Source organism: Peromyscus californicus, unplaced genomic scaffold, assembly GCF_007827085.1.
Source record: "Peromyscus californicus insignis strain IS unplaced genomic scaffold, ASM782708v3 Scaffold_14__1_contigs__length_90479793_seg_2, whole genome shotgun sequence".
NCBI classification, from domain to species: domain Eukaryota; kingdom Metazoa; phylum Chordata; class Mammalia; order Rodentia; family Cricetidae; genus Peromyscus; species Peromyscus californicus.
The window spans coordinates 31219408-31245062 of record NW_026294436.1 but is presented as its reverse complement, the minus strand read 5'-3'; positions in this window follow the sequence as shown (position 1 = coordinate 31245062).

Below are 25655 nucleotides of genomic sequence, written 5' to 3'. Positions count from 1 at the left end.
TTCATGGTTATAGCTCCCTGCCAAAGGAGTAGAATTGTCTGCTGCAAGATTGTATCTTCTATTTAAACATTGTATATTTCTGAACTTCAGGGAAGTTAGTTTACAGATTTCTTGCTTTGCTCTGCTCTTGTTTGTTATGAGTGTAATTATGGCTTTGTAGAACAGGCTAGTTATGGTTTCTTCCCTTTAATTTTTTGAAACAGTTGAGGGATGGATCAGTTAGTTTTCTTGCTGCTGTTATAAAACACCCAGACAAACTCAATTTAAGTGAGACAAGATTATTTAGTGTCATAAATCAAAAATACAATTCTTTATGATGGTGAAGTCCCAAAGCAGAAGCGTTAGGCAATCTCTCAGAAGCATGCCCAGAGGCTATCCTAAACTAAAGCATTTCTTACAGATGTTCCATGAGGCTTCTCTGTTAGATGATTGTATATCCTGTGAAGTTGACAAGCAATGTTAACCACAGAAGAAATATTGCTGCTAGTTCTTCCTTAAAGCTCTGCTAGAATCTGTCAGTAATTCTGAGCATTCCTGGGCTTTTCATGTTGTGAGATGTTAACCTCCACTACAATCTTGTCACTTGCTACCAATATGGGCATGTTGTTCATACCCTCTTCAGTTAATATTGGAAGCTCATAGTTGCTTGGGAATTTTCCATTTCCAGATCTTCCAGTTTTATATTATGAGATTTAATTATATTCCCTAATAATTATTATTGGTGACACTTATGATATTCACCTCTTCATCTTTAATTTCATTAATATGGGTGTTCTATTTATTTTGGTTAGTTTCCTTGGTCAGTTTTCTTATCTTTTCAATGATAAGTGAGGTAGATTTTTGTTGGATTGATTTTTATGTATTAGTTTTCTTCAGGCTCTATTTCTTTAATTTCTTCATTAATCTTATTTTTTTCATTCTACTACTTTTGAGTTTTTCTTATTTGTATTTTTTAACACCTTGAAGTACATTCTTAGGTTATTTTTTGATATTTTTCTGATGTTCTGATATGAACACTGATATTTATAATATTTTTCTTCCTTCTCAGCATGGCAGAACTTCTGAAAAATTGTGCTGTAAGTTTCATTTGACTTTAGGACCTTTTATTTTCTTCAATGATCCATTTAAATTTCTTTGTATTTCACTTAAAAACTGTACATATGTATATATATAATATATATATGTGACTATACATAACAATAATGAATATTTTTTTCATTTTTTAGAGAATTTTTAAATTTTATTTATTGATTTATTTTACATCCAGACCACCACCTCCCCTCACTCCTCTTCCTCACCCACCTCCTTTATGCCCCCTTCTTAATAGTTAGAAAAATATTTTAAAAGTACTCTTGGCAAATAAAAAAAAGTGTGCAATGTGTCTATTTTCTTAATTTAAGCTTTATAAAAAATATTGATGTATAAAATGTAATATATTAATCAAATGTGTACATTTAAAACACTTTACCAATTAAAATTAATTTTTATTTTAAAAATAAAATAAAAATCATATTTTAATGAACTTTAATTGCATTTGACTATATAGATTTTTCTAAATGTAAAAATAGCTTCCTCCAAAGTGTGAATGGCCGTGTTTGATGCAACAAAATGTATTTATGCATTGAGAAAAACATCTGTGAACTATAGGTTGAGTTGCTTATGGTAAAAGTGAAGCCCTGTGATCATTACATCACCTTCTTCTTTTTCTTGCTGCTTCAGTAGTTTAGTAGTTCCTCCTGCAGCCTTTTTTTCTGGTTCAGTTTTACATGATGTCAGCAGTAATTTTGTGTTGCTTCCCCAGAGTGATAATTTTCTGCAGTTTAATAGGGCTTCTTATTAGATGTCGTCCCTCTTGGTCACCTAATACATATATCCATTGCTTAATTCCATTTCATCTTACATAAGGTCATTATCTAGGAAGAAATGTATTAGATGCCAATTTGAAATGCTTATAGGCAAAACAATAAATTATTATTCATAGCTTTAGTGTTATGACTATCAAATATTCTAAATGAAGTTATGGCTTTCTCTTTCCACAATCATTTGTACAAATACAGTGCTTTTTTGCTCAAAAATAAAATAGTAGAAAAGAGAAATTTTTTTTTTGTTCCCCAAATAACTGAATTCCTTTATGTATTGAAATCATGGCAATGAAATTGAGCACTTCAACAAAAACATGAAGAAATGTTAGCAAGTCCTTTATGGTAAATTACATAGGTAGAGAAATGATCAACTTAATTAGAAATGAGAATGAATCCTTCAATATTTTATCAAGATAATAAATCTTCCATTTCCCTTGTCATCTAGTCATTATGGTTTTTAAATTTATTTCCTAACTGACTCCTCTGAGCAGAAGGGAATTAGAATTAATGAATTTTTGACACAAAGGTAAATCACAATCAAAAGATTACCACAAATGTGTAAATTTTCCATTCATTGAATTGCATTTAAGTATCAATCCATTGGAATTTTACCTGTAATAGATATAAGCATCTCTTTGTTTTTCAGACATAAAATTAATTATATAAACTGATTTTGGTCAGTGAAAGATAGAGCATTGAATTTTGAAACAAAGATTTTATGTATTAGGATTATAATTGTCTTTTGGTCAATATAAGTGCTTTTATTCCTATTATACTGAACTTTTCCTTGCTTCGGAAGTGCTGAAATATGATACAAGTGTATTAAGAACACAAAGACAAGTATGAACAGAATCAGAGAGCATGATTTTGCAATTCAAAATATATAAAAAAAACATGTGCTTAGATGTACAACTTATAAAGCATATATGTTTATTTTTTAAAATACATAATGCCAATGATTATAATTGCATAGAGTTTTTTCATGCTTAGACAAAGGGTTTGACCATACTTTAATTATTTTTGTGAACCTCTGCCACACACTTAGTAGGAAATTATCCTTTGAACTACTTTGTCATAGGACCGTGATCCAAATATAATTACTTTGATCAAAATTGTCCTTTAATTTGAAGCTGATTTGTAATTATCATCAGGATGTCCTATAGAACATGTAAGAGAAATGTGAATCTAAGTCATCAGAAAAGTCTATAAAAAGCATCTTGAAAGGATAAGGTGCCCTCGTTTGAAGTAGAGATCTTAGCAATTTTGACCTCTCATCAGTAACTCCTGAACAATTTTAAAATAGTGTAAAGTAAAATTGTCAAGACATTATCATTTTAGTTTATACCAGCCTTCTAAATGTATTTAATCTAGATGATGTAAGAACATGGTGTTCATAGTTAACACCAGTAAGAAAAATTCCTCTAGTTCAACAAAACTCTGTGGGGAATGAACAAGGAGGAAATGTGAGATGCATTTGCCAACAGTTACTTACAGGTGTTTTATGGTTAGGTTATGAAGTAAGTTTTATATTGCATCAATGTTTTATGTTCTATTTACTCTATGTATGTTTTGTTAAATGATTTCATGAAGTTTATATTTTTTGTTTGTTTTTAACCACAATACCCCAGATCAAAAATTTTCACAATCTGTCGTCAGTTTCTTCATTAGCCTGGATTGATTTCACCCTTATTAATGGATGTAGCCTCACAAGATTTGGACAGTTATTGGCAAACAAAGCAAAATCAGTCTCTGACTTCATGGAGTTTATAGATGTCAGAAATATATAACAAAAAAATAGTTGTAAGTTACTAAACAATTTGAAGTTTTCAAAATGGTGCAAAGGAAATTAAAAGAAAATGTTAAATGAGAATAAAATTCACACTTGCGACCATATTTCACCCCAAAATCATATCTAGGCAGTGTCAATCCAGGGCTCAATTTTAACGTATGTCTGACTTATTCTATGTGCTTTATAACACCTGTAACCTCTGGGCATCATCTGCAATGCCATAATTCTCAGTTTGGAAAACAGAATAGCATGGGAGCTTATGGGAAATTAATTTGTCTACTCTTTCCATTCTCTTCAAATTATAATCATGTTCTTTCTTATTGAAAAAAATCCGTGTACTATATTTGATCATATTTTTCACTTATTCTGTTAATATATCATAATTCTACTTGGAAAAATATAGTAATCCTAATCTTTGGACATACTGATTTATTCTGCTATTCATTTACGAATATATAGTTTTATTAGCTATAGACATATAAATTTTGTGGAAACAGAGACTGCAGTTTTCTATCCATTAGTGTTACTTTCAGTCCTTTTCGGAGTATTTGATAAATTACATGTAATTTTGTTCCATGAATGTGTAGGAGAATAGAACATTTAGAAAAGGGCTATTCCTGAGGCGTAAGATTGTATGCCCACCAGAAGAAGAAAAGAATTGAGCAAAATGTTCATAAAAACATCTGGGACCACCTTAGTATAATGTATGTACACTTAGATGTTGCTAAGGAGAACAATTTTTGGAGTTCCTTCACTCTCTTTCAAAAGAAAACTATATTGTCCATACTGGCAATGGGAACTCTTTAATTATATAGCAAATTCTCCTAAGGTCAAAGAGATTCTTGGAAACACCATCATATCTAAGTAAGTATATTTGTACCTCATTAGTTTATGGAGAAATAAAGGAGAAGAAGAAACAGCATCAAGGTAATACTTGTGTGTTTTATTAAATTGTTATATTATATATGTGTGGTCATGTGAGTTTATGTGCTCCAGGTGTATGCAGGTGTCTGCAATGTGAGGGGGCATGGTATCCTCTGGGGACTGGAGTAACAGGCAGGTTTGTCTTGCCTAAAATGGGGTTCTGGAAACCAAGCATGGATCCTCTGCAAGAACAGTAACTGGTATTAACTACTGAGCTCATTTCTCCAAGATAAGATTTTAGACTATTTTAATTATAACATTTCTCCCTTTCCTTCCTCCCTCTAACCTGTCCCATATACCACTCCTTGCTGTCCTTCAAATTCATGTTCCATATTTTATACAATTGTTATTGCATGCATATATGTATTTGTATAAACATATATATGCCTAAATATAACCTTTTGGGTTCATTTCATGTTACTTGTATGTAGGTATTCAGTGCTGACCACTTAGCAACAATCAATTGATGTCCCTTTCCTTTGGGAAGGCCACCTCTCCTGTTCATAGTTTTAATTAATTGTCTGTAATTCTTTCTGCAGTGTTGAGGCCTTTGAGTCTTTTCCCCATGAAATTTGGCACGTTTGGGGTTCTTTGGGGGAAGGAGTCCTCAGCTCATGTTATACAGTCCTGCTAGTGAGACTTCATTGGTATAACTTTTGGCATTACTGGGAGATACAATGTCACAGCAAACTCCCTGATCAATTGGCTCTTACAATATTTCTGCCCTCTCTTTCAAATATTCCCTGAACTTTAGGTGTGCAGTGTTTGTAGATGTATTCACTGGGACTGGGCACAAAATTTTTCAAATAATGATGGTCAGGATTTTAAAATTATTATTTATATTGACAAAAGTAAACAACACCATTTACCCCTTACCACAATGACTATTGGCTACTTTGTAACATTTTTAAAGAAAAGTTCATGGTGACAATTTATGAGAATGACAGATCATATTTTTCCTGCAATAGAGTGGTGACATTGGCAGAAATACTGCAGAGCTTACAGGAAATGTAGTTATGTCTTGTTTGAAAAGTAATTAAAAAATGTGTTTCCTTCATACTTAAGTATAATAACTCTAGAATAATCCTTAAACCTAGAAAACTAACCAGTCCCTTCAAGGTAGATGTAACCAACCCTCTTATTAAATAAGAAACACAGAGCCGATTCAGAGAAGAAAGCCAAGAGGTCAGAGCTGAGAGCCTCACCCTTCCTGCTTCAGCGATCCTCTTCAGTCAAGAGAGCTCTCCGAAAGGGACCTACTTCCTGTGTGTATATCTTTATATAGTCTAGCTGTTCTGCCTTCTCATTGGTTGTAAACCCAAACACGTGACTGCCTCGTCACTGCCTGTATGTACAGACCTCCAGGTCCTCTATGGTATTGAGATTAAAGGCGTGCACCACCGCTGCCATGCACTTGCTATGGCTCTAATAGCTCTGACCCCTGGGCAACTTTATTTATTAACATACAATTAAAATCACATTTCAGTACAAGTAAAATACCACCACACTTCAAAGCAAGATTCTTATAACCTACTGTGGAGTTTGAATGAGAATATACCTCCTGTGGCTCATTTATTGAGTGCTTGGTTGCCAAATGTTGTAACAGTTTGAGAAGGATTAGGAGGGGTGGCCTTGGAGGAGATATGCAATTTGGGGTAATGTTTGAGCTTTCAAAACTCCACACTACTGCTATTTAGTCCTTTCTGCCTCTTGTTTGTTGTCTCAAGATGTGAGCTCTCAGCAACTGCTCCAGCATAATACCTGTCTGCCTTCTGCCATATTGCTTGCATGTATGTCACAGATATACTCTCTGAAATGGTATATTCCCAATAAACTCTTTCTGCTGTAAATTCCCTGGGTTGTAGTATCTTCACAACAATAGAAAAGTAACTAAGACAGTAACATATATAATTCAACAGGGATAAATGCTTTAAAAATAATCTTATTTCTGTGCTACACACATAGTAGTATAAATAGTTGGCAAATGGCCCTTGTTTTTTTTGTTTTGAGTTGTGAGCATAATCGTTTAAGTATTATGAAATATTATGTTACAGGATTATGTTATGCTGTACTTCTAGAAAGAACTATTTTGGTTGGGACAATATAATCACAGGGGCATGTACAAAGCTTATTTTTTTTTTCCTGGCTTTTGTCAGAAGGAGAAATTGAAGATATTTGAAGCAATGAAACAATTTCATGGGTGAGGCCACATGTAACAGCAGGGATTATTCCTCCAAATTTGATTCTAGTTGATAGCCATGGGAAAAATTAAAAGGACACTTTCATGCACATGTCTTTATTCTCATAGAGACATAAATATTTACAAAACAAATTCATTCAAAATAAGATAATTCTCAGTTTGAGCAACATAAATAGGAAGTTTCTTTAGAGGTCATGGAAAAAAACATTTTGTTTTATATCATTCCTATAAATTAAAGGTAGTTATACTTAATTTTAGTTTAAATAAAAATCGAATGGATATAAATATATATAATTAATGTTTCTATTAATAAAATATAAAATATAATTAAATATTCTCATAAATATAGAAAATGCTTTGAAATGCAAGTATTATTTGTGGTCTTTAATCTTGATTTTGCTTTCTTCTATTATTTGTTTCCACAGTTTAGTCAATAGAAGTATAACAATGCTTCTTATTAATCTTTCCAAGTAAGCATTAGCACACAATAATTTAGTCCCAGCAGTCCAATGCCTGCCAGAACTCTCACTATTTTAATAAATGTTTAGTTAAGTCAGAAATGTAATTCTAGTTTTTTCTTCTAAATATTATAATGTACCCTCATGCACGTGCACACGTATTTGTGTATTTGTATGTTTGTGTGTGTGTGTGTGTGTGTGTGTGTGTGTGTGTGTGTGTGTGTATCCATACATTATTGGCGAGATTTCACTTTTGCAAGAAAATATGTCAGGTTTTGGTTTGTTTGCTTTTTAATCTGTGCATGTGTCTGTGTTTTTGTTGTTTACTGATCTTGAGAAATATTATGTATTCTAATTCTATCCAAGAAGAAGAAAGACTGCAAGTCTCAGGTCTCAGGATGAGGTCCTTGATGCATTTGGAGTTGAGTTTTGTTCATGGTAAGAAATAATACTTTATTATTATTATTGTTTGGCTTGGTTAAATTACCCTTCAATGAATCCTCTTCCCTATATGTTTCTGTACATATAAAAATTACATAAGGGGTTTTAAAATATCATTTAATGTTTCATGTGTTTGTGAGATTCAAACTATTTCTTCATTAGCTTGATATCATTGAACTGTTTTCTAAAGAAGAAACATTGTTCTATACAGTCATCTAAAAGTTGAAAGTGACATTTGTCCCTGTAAAGTGGTTACAGCAATCAATGATAACTGAAATCCACATGTACCTAAGCTTAGTTAGTAATTGTTCACTTGTTGCTTTATGAATGAAATGTGAAGAGAATATTTTTAAATGCCTGGTATTTCAGGCTCTCACTCAGAATCACTTACATTTCATATTATAAATTTTATTATTAAAAGATATATTTTAATTATCAGGCTTATTAATAAATAATAGCTTGACTAATTTCTTGAAAATGCCAATTAAAGTTGTATTGCATGTGAATAATTATTAATATATTAAAAATTGTAAAATTATGTACTCAGATTTAATTGACCCAACATTTATGGATAATTTTAAAGTCAGATTTTATTTTCACACTTATTATATTATCATTATACAATCTAAAAAATGCATCACATATGAAATACTGCTAATTTTTTTATATCGGAAATAAAGTACTATTGAGATAAAGCAGTTAAAAAAATCTTCCTTCTCTTTTCTCTACTTTCAAATAGAATTCAATTTAATCTCATTGAACAGATTGGCAGAAAACATTAAGCAGACACATTCCTAAGAATATGCAGTTCAAACCATGCATTTTAGTGTGATAATTAAAACTGGGTATATCAGTAGAATGGTTAGCTTGAGGCTGGAAGAAATAACCAGACTCCTCCTCAACCAGCTTACTAATAACATTGTTATCTGATTCTCTTTCCTGTAGTAGCTTCACTAAAAACAATATTATTGTCTCATAATATCTATAATGTTGAAGACTACATTTTCCACTAGAAAAAATTCCTAATTTAATAAAAAAAAAATGACTGTAGGAAAATGTAAAAGCTTGATAAGAGAAGCAAAGATTTGAGTTCATGTTCTTTGGAAGTATCAAAATATTTCTTTTATAAATACCTACTTTTATTAGCATTTGACATATTACCATTGTTCCTAAATGCCAGCCAATATATGTGATAAATAGACCAGATCAAAGAAGTTGGTGTAGCCACTACATTCTGAAACTACCTTCTCAGTTTATAATTCTGTTGCATTGAGAACTCACAGTCATCCTTATGCCTTCTTTAAAGTACATTCCTAATTGTTGGACAAGATATTTATTCATGTTGATCCCTATAGCTTATCATCCTCTCTCTTTGTCCACCCCCAAAAACCTTCTCAAGTTCAAAACCTTATATTATCAGACACAGAATTACTCTATGTTTAAGAATATTCCTAAATCAGTCACTGCTAGAATGAATAAAGGTTTTGGATTCACCTCATTTCCTGATTTAGATGTTCTGAGAGACAGTGCAGGATAAAATAGCAAAGCAAAAGTTTTAAGAATAGAGAATAACTCATTGTTAATTGTCTACTTAAATGCTGGAGACTTTTTACAGCTATTTCTGGAACACCATTTAGTGTGCAAGAGAATAAACCGTCAAACTATAAATGAATTATTCTACTCTCTTAAATTGACAAAATAGTCAAACATTTTACTTATACATATTAATCTGAGCTCCAGAAATAAAGAAGATAACTACTAAAAGACAGACATTCATAAAGGTCAATATTATTGTAGTTTGCATCAGTTAGTGGGCAGAGATTCAGTGAAAGTGAATAATAACACTTCTATTACTTTATATGTATAGGTATGATTCTGAGACTAAGAAATAGACCTTACTGGATATTTATAGCACTTTATAAAATTTGTTGAAACACATGGCTTAGTTTAGCACAAAATAGTTTTTCTTTCTTTAGTGTATACAAATCTGCAGACTTCCATGTATTTTATCATACAACTTGTTTTGTAATCAATAGCATTTCTTAATTTTTCTTTTGTTTTAATAAAGTATAATGAAATTTATTTTTATTTTGTTTTTTCTACTTAAATAATATTCTTGAGTCCTGTTATCTATGAAATTCTTGAGTCTAAATGTTATAATTGTGCTTTTAAGTAAAAACCACAAATACTGAGTGGAATTAGAATTGGTTTTATATTGTTAACTTGAATGAACTTATACAAGAACTTCAATGCTTATTTTTTTCTTTTCATATGGTGAAGAGCAAAGGGAACGGAAGACAAGCATTTTCATTCTCTGGAGAAATTATAAACTGGATAATTCTCAAAAGCAGAAAATTAAGCAAAAGTAGTAGGATGCAAGAGATACAGTGCTGTAACTTAGATGAACTTCCTTTCTGAAATTTGTGTTTCATTATGACAACATTGTAGTGAAGTGGAAATATAAACACCCTATGGGGGAAGAAAGGAAATTGAAACAGGTAAGGGAGACCATCTTTCCTGGAGACCTGTGCAAAAGCAGTGTTAAATTCACTATTAATGTACTAATTTATGTCCTTACATAAGTATTTCTTATCAATTCATTTCCCTATAAATAAACAAGATGTTGGGGATATGGGGCAGTTTGACACCCTAATTAGGTGCTCACTTAGTCAGCTAGGAGGCATTCTCTTGCTCTGCCTTTTCTAGCGTTACACTTTAGGCCCAATTACACCTCCTTTAAGGGGTCACTCATGGCCTATTTGAAGTCATGTGGGTTGAGCTGGCCATACAAAGAAATAATCAGCACATAACACAGCAGCATCCGTGGTGCAGGCCGTGGAACGAGTGACAGTAGCAGTGAGGCATGGGCAGGTAGCAGAATGAACTGCAAAAAAATGGCAAACTGCTAAGCTGCTTGACAGCTGTGGAAGAAGCAGCTGAACTGTTCAAGAGGATGGCCAGCGACAGTGCGAGACAGGTGGCAAGAGAGGGCAGAGAGTTGAGGCTGGGGAATCATAGGTATAAGAGAAGAGAAATTGCAGGTTATGATTGCTGGGAGTGTTCATGGTGCCAAAACATTAGCACGAAGGTCTTCATGCACCTCAAGCCTCCAGCTGTCACAGTGTTAACTATAATATGCCGAGGAATCTGGGTACTTAGGTCTGTCCAGAAGCTACAAGGCTAGGTACAGCCAAGGGTAGGAGAACTCTCACGTTTTAGGCCTGCGTGAATACTGACACACTTGGAAAGCCAGAAACCCTGGTACCTAAGACGATTGACCAAACACTGTCTGATAAGAAAACTGGCCACAACCAAGAACTTTTGCCTTCCAGTTTCCATCTGATGGGGGGAAAGGCCTCCAGCCTGCTGATGAAGTACAAGATAAGGGTGGAAAGATTTGATAGGAGGCTTCAACTTATTATGGGATATTATTTTTGCATCTGTGAATGTTCTATTTAGAATAATTTAAAATAAGGTTTTTTTTTGCTGTCTTCAATAGACATATGCAAGTGTTTTCCAACAGCATACTTAGCTATTCAGAGAATAATTTTCATTTCTGATATCATGACAAGTTCTTGAGTTTCCCCAAATTTCCTTGTTTTTACAGTTTATTGAAGAACTCCCAAAATTCATTACAAACACTTATATTGATATTGTCCAAAGAAAAAGCCCATAGAGAAGACCAGGTAAAATTCTCAACACTTCTTTTCTTTGGAGTCATGTACATCATTGTTCTCACAGTATAATGTATGGTGTCATCTTATATCATTATATAATGTATAATTATGATATGATGTATGATACCACCATGAAGTGTGGGACAGCCAAAAACATTCCCTTGAACAGCTATGCCTTGTAACACAAATTGTTAAACAGTCTTTCTTATTAATTAAAAACCAGGAGCCAGATATTGGAGTAAAAACATGAGAGATCATAGGAATAGGAAAAGCCACAGACAACCTCACCTCACCAAAACCTTAGTCTCCAAAGAGACCTACTTCCTGTATACCCACGTCTATACGCCTTTCTGGTCTGCCATTTCATTTCTGCTCTCCACCCAGCTACATAACTTCCTGTCTTTCTGTACAGATCTCCAGACCCTTATGGTTAACTAGTGTTGGAATTTCAGGCATGTGCCACCATGCCTGGCTCTGTTCCCAGTGTGGCCTTGAACTCACAGAGAACCAGACAGCTCTCTGCCTCCTGAGTGATAGGATTAAAGGCATGTGCTACCATTGCCTGACCTCTATGTTTACTGTAGTGCCTGGCTTTTTTCTCTGATCCTCAGATAATCTTTATTGGGGTGCACAAAGAAAATATCACCACAATGCCTAGAACCATAATCCTAGCCCCATCATATGAGCCCCATTGGATAGTCCAGATGGATCATCCCAGTACTTGTCAAGATCTCATCAGAAGAACGAAAAGTCCAAATTCTTAGAGATTCTCCTATCCTGGCACAGAAACTATCTCCGACTGAGAACTACTTGCAAATAAAAATTTAGTTTTCTTCATGAGAGTTTCACTGGGGAAACAAACTACTCTTAAGGATACTCCTCTTATGCTGCATGCCCAGCTGTAGATGGCCACCAGAACATAATCTCAATGGCATCTTTGGAGGTTCTGCTATATATCTTTTGAATATGTACTATGGATTCCCGCTTAGTGTTCTTATGGCATTCCAGTGTGGGTGGAATAGGTCTCTGTTTCTTGTGTCTTTCTTGGGTTCTTCTCCTTCTCCTCCTTCAAAGGTTTGCTTTGTCCTATTCTCGTGTGTTTGCTTTTGTTTTATTTTACTATATTGTATTAAATTATACTACATTATATTATATTATAATATTATTTTATAATCCCGCAGAAGCCTGTTTGTATTCTAATAGAGGACAGGAAGAGGATGGATCTCTGTGGAAAGGAATTGGAAGGAGTAGGGACTGGGGAAACTATATTCAGGATATATTATGTGAGAAATTTTTTTCAATAAAAGGAAAACAATTTGAAAAGACTGTGGGAAAATGAAATAAATTGTAATAACTGATAACCTGAAATAATTATGTTTGGTATTTAATAAATTATATAACATTTTTAATTAAGCTTGTGTATTCGTGGTAATAAAACTAACTTATTTTGATTCCAAATAAATATAAAAAAATTCATCTCACATTTCATTTTTGCTGTGGTTCTAACTGGGTAATTTTGTTACCCTAAAGTTGACAAGATACATTTGATATTTAGGGTACTACCACTAAATATGAATAAAAAGCAAATAACTACCTCTTTTCTTTCACATATTTTATACAATAAGAAATTGGTTTAGGTGGATTATGCAAGATAGACTCACTGAAAATATGTAAATATATTGAATTGAGATGTTAGAATTTCTTTCTCCTGAGTGCTCAAAAGTACATGAAAAATGTAAAGGGCTTGAAAGATATCGGCTAAGTTCCTACAGATGAAAAGAGGACTGAATATCTCTGAGGGACTCTCCCGTGATCTTTTTCCTAGAGAGTCTGTGATCTTTTAGAAAAACTGATGTGTAAAGAGGGAGTGGCAGAGAACAGACACATTGAAATTAAGCTAGCAGATTTCAACAGGCGATTTAACACAGTGCTGATAAATTCTTGTCAGCATTTGTAATTCTTCAGGGATTGTACAAGAAAGAGCCTTTGTATGTTTCTGAGGGCTTCTGGCACAATACAAATCAATCTCTTTGGGGCACAAGGTAAAAAGGATACTAAGTCCAAGGACTTTGATCCCAAATCTTCCTCCAGAGGAAAAGAATAGAAGAGACTATCCTCTTGTAAATGTCCTGTGAAGCAGAATAAAGAATAAAAATGAATCAAAACTAACTCTGGTTTTGGTGATTATATTTATGGCAGTAAGTGTATTAAGAAGTAAAAGTGTGTCTTCTTGACTTTTATTAATATTTCTGGAAATTTCCACTAAATTGGAACATTACACTGTACATATATACTATAAAATACACTAAGCATGCTTACTTAAAATAGCAGTTGTTGTGTCAGTTCTAGTATCCATTAAACAAACTTAAAACCCTGAGATTGCAATGTACCTTTGGATACCTCATCCAAATTGAAAATTGGGCCTGTACAGATGGCTTGGCAGTTAACGCTTTTAAAGAGAACCGGAATTTGGATCCTGAGTTTCTAACTCCTACATCAGATGGTCTGCAACCACCTGGGATGTGAATTCTCTTTCTTGATTTCTTAAACAGCAATATATATGGCACACACAAAGACACACTCATATAGACAAAAACAAAAATTAAATAAAAATTTTTATAAGCATCTACTGTGTTACTCTTGCCTTCAACTCCTTAACAATCAAAAGCCATTTCATACTAGAAACTGGTTAAGTAGATCAAAAGGATGCTAGTATTAAAAAGTATATTTTCAACAAATAATATAAATAAAATTCAAAAGGAGATATAAAGTAGGAATATATTGTGTCTTATCAATATTACAACACCATTACTCTACAATGGAAGTTAATGCCTTTCAAACAAAATAATCATATATTTTACGTACTATTGACAATTTAGCTATTTCTAAGAACTTATGCCATCTGTGTTATTGAGTTTTATCCTGCATTCACTCAGTAACACATGACTTGCTCCTTGATGCTATGAAGAAAACAGGAGTACCTTAACATGCAACTTACTTTGTAGAGCTGTGAATTTTTGGCCTCAACAAAATCAACCCAAAAGGTATGAGCATCTCTTCTGTGTCTACAGGATGATGCAGACCTAGTAAAATGTTAGTCTAAAATTTTCAGTCTTGCCCCAATAATTTACCATTTGTTACTGACAATGACCTCAACTTTCTTCTAGCATTTACTACAGAAAACTTGCAATTAAACTTTCTTTCTCTGTCCCTTTGAGATGAGAATGTCTTGCAGCCAGCAATATCATCATGAAGGATCCAGAAGCTGTTGGTCAACAAGAGGGCCACATACATCCTTTAGTCTCTCTGAGTGTATAGCAGTTTACCTTCAATAAAGTGCATCAACAAACACAGATGGCCTAATCACATCGACCAATTCCTGCCTCCTATCTTTTGTTTCTTCAGCAAACTCAACTTGTCTCCTCTACTACAGGCATCCATCTTGTCACCTTTAATTGAGGGAATGGGGGGTGGGTTGTGGGGGGAGGCTGGAGAGAGTGGGAGGAGGGATGAGAGGGGGATCTATAGTTGGTATGTAAAATGGAAAAAAATTATTAATAAAGAAAAGAAATTAAAAAATAATGGTTTTCTCTACTTTCTTTACCACAATGCCATAAGGATAAATACAAACTAAACTGGATAAAAACTTTAGTATCACTCTTACAACTAATGGTTTTATACTACTTAGTTATGACTATAAGTAGCTAAGTGAATGGAATTGTGGGAATGCAGTACTGCATAAGAGGGTTGAAGCAGGTTTTCATATTGGATCTATAAAAGAGATGATACATGAGTCATAAAACTAAGTGGAATGAAACCCATATTATGTAGTTAGAATATGCTTATTTCGGTCTCTTGACACTAGCATCCCTCGGGTGTAGAGACAGGAACTTTTAAAGTACTTATGATGGGTGAGCAAATGGGGTGGTTTTACTAGGAATGGCAGATGACCACATGCCTTGTGACTGTCACAGGGAGTACAATAACCTTAAGGGGTTATGGAGTGAGCAGAGAATGGCATTCCCTCTTAGTCTTTGAAAGACTATTGTATTTTATCAAAACCTGTTTGGAAACTCCTGAAGGAAAGAAGCGAAGAGGTGATAAGTCATTATACCTGCAAGTGGGTTAGTCCTTATGTGCAAAATTAGTGAGGGGAGAAGAAGTATCAAAGCATCAACCACTCTTAAGTTAATTGGGCATTCTGAATGCATAGATGGCAGTGGTTCACATAAATTTTAAAGATATATTACTTTCAATGATCTGATCACTGGAGCAAGCCAGTTCATTTCAGACACCCTCTCCATTATTTCTAGTAGTCCAAGCTGGGGTCATCCTTGGGGATTCCTCGCAACTTCCCAAGCACCGGACTTCTCTCTATCCCCATGATATCTCCTTCCATCATGGTATCTCTCCCATTGCTTTTCCACTACATCCCTGTTCCAGCTTGACCATCCATTCCCTTATGTTCTCATCCCACTTCCCCTACCCTCCATTGCCCACTCCTCACCCCCAGTTTACTCATGGAGATCTGTAGCTTGAGTTTTCCTGCCTGGCCCACAGTCAGGACAAATCTCTCTCACCCACCAGTCCCACAGCCACTCAGACCTGACCAAGAAAACACAGACTTATATTGCTTACAAACTGTATGGCCATGGCAGGCTTCTTGCTAACTGTTCTTGCAGCTTAAATTAATCCATTTCTATAAATCTATACCTTGCCACATGGCTCGTGGCTTACCGGCATCTTCACATGCTGTTTCTCAATCGTGGCGGCTGGCAGTGTCTCTCTGACTCAGCCTTCCACTTCCCAGCTTTATTCTCCTCCTTGTCCCGCCAATACTTCCTGCCTAGCCAATGGCCAATCAGTGTTTTATTTATTGACCAATCAGCAACACATTTGACATACAGAACATCCCACAGCACCTATTCCCCTTAAGAAGGCGATCCATGCATCTCTCTTTGAGTCTTCACTGTTAGCTAGCTTCTCTGGAGTTGTGGGTTGTTGTCTGGTTATCCTTTGCTTTACATCTAGTATCCACTTATGAGTAGGTACATACCATGTTTGTCCTTCTGAGTCTGGGTTACCTCACTCAGGATGATATTTTCTAGTTCCATTCATTTGCCTGAAAATTTCATGATGTTATTGTTTTTCTCTGCTGAGTAGTACTTCATTGTGTTTATGTACCACATTTTCTTAATCCATTCTTCAGTTGAAGGGCATCTAGGTGGTTTCCAGGTTCTGGTTATTATGAATAATGCTGCTATGAACACAGTTGAGCATGTGTCCTTGTAGTATGATTGAGCATTCCTTGGGTATATGCCCAGAGTGGTATAGCTGGGTCTTGAGGGAAATTCATCACAGAGATTTTCTCCAAAGACTAATGGAGGCAGATGCAGAGATCTGCAAACACCAGGCAGAGCTCCAAGAGTTCAGTCAGAGAGAGAGAGAGGAGGGATTCTATGAGCAAGTGCATCAGGATCATGATGGGGAAACCTGCAGAGACAGAGACGACCAAACCAAACTAGTGGGAACTCATGAAAGTTGGATCAATGGCTGTGGAGCCTGCATGGAACTGGACTAGGCCCTCTGCATGGCAAGACAGTTGTGTAGCTTGATTTGCTTGGGGGGGTAGTGGTAGAATCAGAATCCATCCCTGGTGCTTGGGGGGCTTTTTAGAGTCCACTACCTATGATGGGACACCTCATGCAGCCTTGAGCCAGGGGGAAGGGCTTGGACTTGCCTCTACTAGATGTGCCTCTCCACAGGAGGTCTTGCCTTCTTGTGTAGGGGAGTTGGGGGTGGGTTGGGAGGAGACTTGGAGGGTGGGAGGAGGAAAGAAAGGGATCTTTGATTGGTGTGTAAAATGAATGAAAAAATTCTTATTGAAAAATAAATAAAAAGATATATTACTTTAACTCCTTGAATCATCACATAGACATTAGGTATGGGGAAAGTGTCCTTAAGATATCTCTGGCCTTTGTAAGTAGAATGTTGGTTACTTCATTTCCGGAAACATAGGAAACTTGGATCTTGATGGACAAAAATGTACTAATTTTGCATATCCTATGTTTAGAAATATGTGAGTTATCCAAATGGAAATATCAAAATCTCAGTAAAAATATCTTGGCTTGATCTCTTCTTATGAAAAACGTGTGGATGGTATTTATGAGCACGACATCTTTCTCAAGCGATAACATAAATGAAGGTTGACCTAAGATTTAAGGATGCACATGATTATAGAGGAGATGTTAGGGGAGACTAAGCATTCTCAGCAGGAGAGGAGAGATACTTGAACAGGAATCTGTAAAGCACTGGGGGCCCAGTATGATGAATATTGTCAAATGCTAACAACCCTTCAAATACAACAAGATTTTTTAAGGCAGTAGATTTGGTTAAAGTATCTGTGCATGATGACTTAAAAAGTGACATTTCACTGGAGTTTTAAAACTTCACCAGACAAAATGATTTTGATATCTGTGGAATGATAGAACAGTCATTCTCAGCAAGTATAACCTGGAAACATCAAAACAGAGATATCTAGAAATACTGGTTAGTTGTTACTTTTATAACATGCTTAGAAAACAAGAACTAATATGTTAGTAAAACCATGGAACTGGGCATTACAGGGATAACTTAGCAACTATTGTGGTAGTGACCACAAAGCTGAAGAGTAGGGAAATCTATCATGTTAGTAACTAAGGATCCCCTCAGTTGAAACATACTTGCTACTTTTCTGTATTAATGTAGAATACTTATTTATACCCACTAATTCATTTTTCCATTTTTATATTTTATTACTCCTCTTATTTTTGAGATTATTCAACAAGAGGAAAACCATACCCAGTGTTGGAAACCTAGACAACAACCGAAGGCTTGTGACGTCCTGAATCCTAGAGGAGAATATACAACCACCTTTTTATTAAGCCAGCCTAATCACTAATTCATTTTTATGTTTTGTTTCTAAAAAGTTTTGTTAATTTTAATTTTTCAGGGTGATGTTATTTGTCAGCTCAAATACTTATTTATGGTTAAGACAAAAGTAACTCCTTATGTATCACTCCCACTCTCAAACACTCACAAGTATGCACTTTTTAAAAGCGAAATATTTCAAGTTCTCACTTCTGCTTAGAACATTAACTGTTACAATAATGATCTTGCTTTGGAATTAGCTTCTGACTGCTCTATAAATCTGAATTCTCTAAACTCACCATAGCTTGTTACTGTGGTGATTAACTTTACGTGTCAAATTTAGTGGGTTGATGATTGTATATAGCTTGTTCTGAGTATCTGTGGGGGCTTTTCAGAAGGTGTTAAAAATGAATAAGTAGAATATAGGAAGAAAATCCTTCTTACCAATCTAGCACATACCAAACAATAAAAGGACAAAGGAGGGTGAATTGACTCTGTTTAGTTGGAGCATCCATCTTCTCCTGTTCTTGGATTAAGTTTCTGGTCCTTGGGTTGTTAGATTCAGAATGAATTACACTCAGCTATTCCACTTCCTGGCTGATATAGAACAAACTAGTGTGGCTTTGCCTCCAGGGTTGTGTAAGCCTTGTCTTATCTATCTTTCTATCCATCTATTTACCATCTCATTTCCATTCCATTTCTCTAGAGACCCTTGACTAACAGAATATCCTATTTAGTTGCATTATGTCAATGTCAATATAACAAACCACCACAAGTCATTCTGTTTAGTACACATACTGAGATCTACTTGTACCCCATCCATTCACCTATCCATCTGATGGTCTTATGTCTTTATATTTAATCAAGATTTTTAAATTCAGAGTATCTAATTTCAATTAATTTGACTCTGATTTGTTGTCTTACAGGCATTAACTTGTTCTCTATTCCATAATGACTAGACTCTTTTCTTATTGTAGTGCTTTTCATATTTCATACTACTGTATTACTCAACTAAACAATACCAACTTCAAGGCAGACTGCATTCTGTGAACTCAATAACTTTGTCTATATTCTCAACAAGTGTTAGGTGATTTATCAATATTCACTTGATCCATCTGGTATTCTTAAATATTTTGTAGAATTTTAGTTTAAAATATTTTGCATTCATTTATTATAATCATGTCAAACTGGTCTCTCATTTAAAATTATTGGTACATTGTATTGTTATTGCTGAGTTTGTGACTATTTCAATTAACCTTTAACCATATTTCTCATTTCTTGAAACATACAAATTCATTTGTTAACAGTACAATTTATCTACAAGTCTCTAACTCATTTAAGGGAAGCTCACATTAAGTAGCTTTATTCAGTAATGAAAATCAACTGACAATAAAATTAGAATTAGAATTCAAATATATAATACACTTTAGTGTTTGGCATCAACTTTTCTTAACATGAAAAGTATTATGTGATGATTTTGTAGACTGTCATGGAAATTAATTGAACTTTATGTCAATCAGTATTGCCAGAGACATGAAATTAAATACTTGTAAGTTCAGTTTCTGAACAATGTGTTTATGAGGAGTACTGGTTGAGGATCTTAAGGAACAAACTAGTAAATAAATCATAATCCTTTGTGGTTTAAGTTAAGGCCCTCATCAAGCCATTGATAGAGGAAGGAGTATCATGGTGTTTGTGGCAAGCATTAATGTGGTTCTAATGTGTCCACTGTGAGTGCATGTGTGGATATTCTTTCCCCCAGTGAAACTCCCATTGAGAAGTGGAGCCCAATGCATGGGGTTTAGCCAGAGGTTAGGGAATAGATTCAACACTATGATCATGAGAGTGAGCTTATTATTTCAGGAAAGTTTTCATACAAAAGTATTTTATTCTTTTTGTTTTATTTTGTTTTGAGACAGGGCTTCTCTGTATATTTTTGGTGCCTGTCCTGGATCTCACTCTGTAGACCAGGCTGGCCTTGAACTCACAAAGGTCCACATGGCTTTGCCTCCTTAGTGCTGGGATTAAAAGTATGCGTCCCCACTGGCTGGCATGAAAGTATTTTATTCTTATTGCCTTCATTTTGTACTTCTTCAATACATGACCTTATAAGACTGAACTTAGCTAATACTCTTTTCAACCTACTTTGATAACATTTGTGTAGAGACTTTTGGCTAAGAGATCATCCCATGAAGCCATATTAAATGATCTGGTAATGTGTGAAATCTTCATAGGCCATGAGTTTGTGTGTTTCTTTTTCTCTACATCCACAAGCCTATAAGTTACTTTTTGCATAATACATATTTCTGTCTATGGCATTCTGTTACAGCAGCCAAAAATGAACTGAGACACACACTTAGGGCTTGTACCTAATCTAAATATTTAAAGGTGGATGTAAGCACATTCATTTTGGGACTTTCCTTATTTTTCTAATTAAATGCATCTTTAAATTAATCGTTTAAACTTAGAAAGTTAAGATTACTGGCATTCCATGTGACATTTAGAAAAATGGACACATTGAGTAATGCATAAATCACAATAAATGTTAGTTTATTATGGTAAAAGTCATTCAAAAACCCTTCTATATTTTTAAAATATATGATATTGTTACCTAAGGTTGGCAATAATTTACTCTTATGTGAAATATCATACCTAGACCTCTTACTCTCAATTATAATTTAGTTTCTACTGATTATTCTTTCATATATATATATATACATATATATATATATGTGTGTGTGTGTACATTATGTATGCATATATTAATGCCTCAAACATGAATATATGTCAGGGATATTAGTTTCTATGCTTTTTTAAAAATGATTTTATTTTTTTATTAAGTGTGTGTGTGTGTGTGTGTGTGTGTGTGTGTGTGTGTGTGTGTATGTGTGTGTGTATTTACAGCATGTGTTTGAAGGTCCATAGGAACCATAAGGAGACCTCAGATCCTTTGGAGCTGAGCTTGCAGATGGTAGTAAACCATATAATGTGAATGCTAGGAGCCAGTACCCTGAACAAGCCCTTAACCTTTACCTGGTAAGCCAGCTCCCCATTGCCCTGTATGATTCTATAAATCACTTATGTGATTTGTATTCTAAATTCATCATAATAACAAATTAATTCACACTTTTTAAAAAAATGTTTTATTTCATAATTAACTTAATTCCCCATATCAGCCACGGATTCCCCCGTCTTCCCTTCTCCCACCTCCCAGCCCTCTCCCCCAATCCAAACCCCATTCCTACCTCCTCCAAGGCAAGGTCTTGCCTGAGGAGTCAGCCCAGCCTGGTAGACTCAGCCCAGGCAAGTTCAGTGCCCTCCTCCCTATGCCAATGCTGAGCAAAGTGTCCCAGCATAGGTCCCAGTCTCCAAAAAGCCAGCCCATGCACTAAGGCCAGGTCCTGGTTCCACTGCCTGGGGACCTCCCAGAGTTCAAGCTAATAAACTGTCCCACCTATCCAGAGGGCCTGGTCCAGTTTCATGGGGGCTCTTCAGCCATTGGTTCACAGTTCATGCATTTCCACTAGTTTGGCTATTTGTCCCTGTGCTTTTTCCAATCATGGTCTCAATATCTTTCCCTCATACAGTCCCTCCTCTCTCTCACATTTGGACTCCCAGAGCTCTACCTGGGACTCAGCCATGGATGTCTGCATCTGCTTCCATCAGACACTGGATAAGAGTTCTATCATGACAGCCAGGGTGTTCAGCTGTCCGATCACCACAGCAGGTCAGTTCAGACACTCTCCTGACCATTGCCATTAGTCTATAGTGGAGGTATCTTTGTGGATTTCTGAGGACCTCCATAGCACTCTGCTTCTTCCTATTCCCCTGGGGTCTTGATTTATCATGGTATCTCCCTCCCCATTCTCCTACTCTGCTCCTGATCCAGCTGGGACCTCCTCCTCCCCTAAGCTCTCTTTCCCCTGACCCTTGCCCTCCATTACCCCACCCTCACCCCCAGTTTGCTCATCTAGATCTCATCCATTTCTCTGTTGTTGGGCAATCCCTGTGTCTTTCTTAGGGTCCTCTTTACTAGGTAGCCTCCTTGGAGTTGTGAGTTTCAGTCTGGTTATCCTTTGCTTTATACCTAGTATCGACTTATGAGTGAGTACAAACCATGTTTGTCTTTCTGAGTCTGGGTTACCCTACTCAGGATGATTTTTTTCTAGTTCCATCCATTTGCCTGCAAACCTCATGATGTCATTGTTTTTCTCTGCTGAGTAGTACTCCATTGTATATATGTGCCACATTTTATTTATCCATTCTTGAGTTGAAGGGCATCTAGGTTGCTTCCAGGTTCTGGATATTACAAATAAAGCTGCTATGAACATAGTTGAGCATGGGTCCTTGTGGTATGATTGAGCATTCCTTGGGTGTATACCCAAGAGTGGTATAGGTGGGTCTTGAGGGAGGTTGATTCCCAATTTTCAAAGAAAGCACCACATTGATTTTCAAAGTGGCTGTACAAGTTTGCATTCCCACCGACAGTGGAGGAGTGTTCCCCTTGCTCCACATCCTCTCCAACATAGGCTGTCTTCAGTGTTTTTGATCTTAGCCATTCTGACAGGTGTAAGATGGTTTCTCAAAGTCATTTTGATTTGCATCTCCCTGATGACAAAGGATGTTGACCAATTCCTTAGAGGTCTTTCAAGGTCTTTCAACCATTTGAGCTTCTTCTGTTGAGAATTCTCTGTTTAGCTCTATAGCCCATTTTTTAACTGGACGTTTGGGTATTTTGATGTCTTATTTCTTGAGTTCTTTATATGTTCTAGATATCAGCCCTCTGTCAAATGTGGGGTTGGTGAAGATCTTTTCCAATTCTGTAGGCTGTTGTTTTGTCTTATTGACTGTGTCCTTTGCTCTACAAAAGCTTCTCAGTTTCAAGAGGTCCCATTTATTAATTATTTCTCTCAGTGTCTGTGCTACTGGTGTTATATTTAAGAAGTGGTCTCCTGTGCCAATGCATTCAAGACTACATCCTACTTTCTCTTCTATCAGGTTCAGAGTAACTGGATTTATGTTGAGGTCTTTGATCCATTTGGACTTAAGTTTTGTGCATGATGACAGATATGGATGTATTTGCAGTCTTCTACATGTTGACATCTAGTTATGCCAACACCATTTGTTGAAGATGCTTTCCTTTTTCCATTGTATAGTTTTGGCTTCTTTGCGGAAAATCTACAGATTTAATGCAATCCCCATCAAAATACCAACACAATTCTTCACAGACCTGGAAAGAACAATACTCAACTTCATTTGGAAAAACAAAAAACCCAGGATAGCCAAAAGAATCCTGTACAATAAAACAACCCCTGGAGGCATCATGATCCCTGACTTCAAGCTCTACTATAGAGCTACAGTAATAAAAACAGCTTGGTACTGGCATAAACACCGACATGGACCAGTGGAACTGAACTGAAGACCCTGACATTAATCTGCTCACCTAATTTACATTTTTTATAGTATGAAAGAATATTAGCAAGTGTTTAGGTAGATGCTTAACAATTGCTAGCATAAAAACAATGAACCAGTGCTGAAAGAATATCGTTATAAGTCAAAGACTTTACCTTGTTTTGGAATGACTATTATTGCAAAATCTGATTGTATGCTACATATCAAGGAACATGAATCAGATCTAATTTCAAAATGGTTTATTGTTTTGTTTCTGCATTTTCTCACCAAACCAATAATAGTCCACCTCATACTTATTCTGAAAATAAAATATTGTTAAGAATTCAGAAGTCAAGCAATATAAGATAAAAATGAGGTCGATACACTACATTAAATTGGAAGTGTTTTCATTTAAAATATTTTAGTAATTTATCATTGCTAAGTAAGTTTGTTTATATTTTAGTAGGTAAGGTGGGTTATTATAAAGTAATTATTGTTCAGAAAATAAACTTTTCTAATAAACTTTAAAGTACCACAGAAAAAATATACACTATACAAAATAATTTTATCATATTTATACTGAGTGGTTCATAATTTACAAAGCACATTCACAAACAGCACCTCATTTTCACTTCTTTTAAAAGCTCAGAAAAGAGGCAATGCTATCCATATTTATGGAGGAGAAAACTGAGAATTAAAGTGATTTAATTATGTATATGTGATAACAATAACAGAAGGCAAAGACGGAAACTTAATTAGACCATTAATTCTTCAAACACAGTTCCTTTCTCTACAGTAACGTCCCTTAATTCCCCAATTCAGATATTTGAAAATGATGTATTCAAGAAGGAAAAAAATGAAACAATTAGATGAATATTAAGCAACACACATGCAAATAACATGTTCTGCCTGTTCAGATAGTGGTGTTGTAATACAAGAGCAGAAGGCAATCAGTCAAGTGTCAGAGGCATGATGGCAAGGAAGCAAAGATTAGTGCAGACTGACCTACTAGGTCAAGCTAAATCAAGCTAGTAGCTGCTATCCTTTGGATCACACATTTTGCCATGAGGGAGCCCAGAGGAGGCCAGTAAAAGAACACCAGTGACTCCATCTTATAGTTTCTTATAACACGAGTTTCTTTTCTTTTCTTTTCTTTTTTTGTTTTGGTTTTTTGAGACAGGGTTTCTCCATATAGTTTTGGTGCCTGTCCTGGCTTTCGCTCTGTAGACCAGGCTGGCCTCAACTCACAGAGATCCACCTGGCTCTGCCTTCTGAGTGCTGGGATTAAAGGCGTGTGTCACCACCGCCCGGTGTAACATGAGTTTTTGCTAGATATGATTTTATGGTATATGAGGGTTGCTCTAGCTTGTTTTCTATGATAAAATGTGAGGAAAAGCCAGTTTAAGGGAAGAAGAGATTTGTTTGGCTTTCACTTCCACATTGCAGTTCATCACTGAGAGAAGTCATGGCAGGAAGGTAAGGCAGGACAGTGAAGCAGAAAGAAAATGTGGAGTAACCCTGCTTTCTGTCTTGTTCTCTAGATTTCTTGAAAACTCTTGCTTAGCTAGTTTTCTTACACGGCACAGGACTGTCTACCTAGGCATGGGTCCAGCACAGTAGAAGGACTCTACTAAATCAATTAATAATCAATACTATCCTTGATAGACAGACACAAAGACCAAACTCATAAAACCAATTACTCAACTGAAACTAATTTTAGGTGATTCTAGGCTTTGTCAAGTTGACTGTGTGTACTAAATAGGACAGGGATTTTATGAGAATTTTGTCAAAAGCAAGATGAAACAGTTATGATTTCTGACATGAAATGATTAATAGGGAAAGGGAATACACATTAACAGCCTCTTTTGTAAGTGGAATATATCATACTTCTACTCCTTAGGGAAATCTTTGTTACTTAAAGGAAGAAATGACTTTTTTACAGATGGGTTAAAAATAAATGACATTACTATTACAATAAAATAACTATGATCTTGGAAGGATATT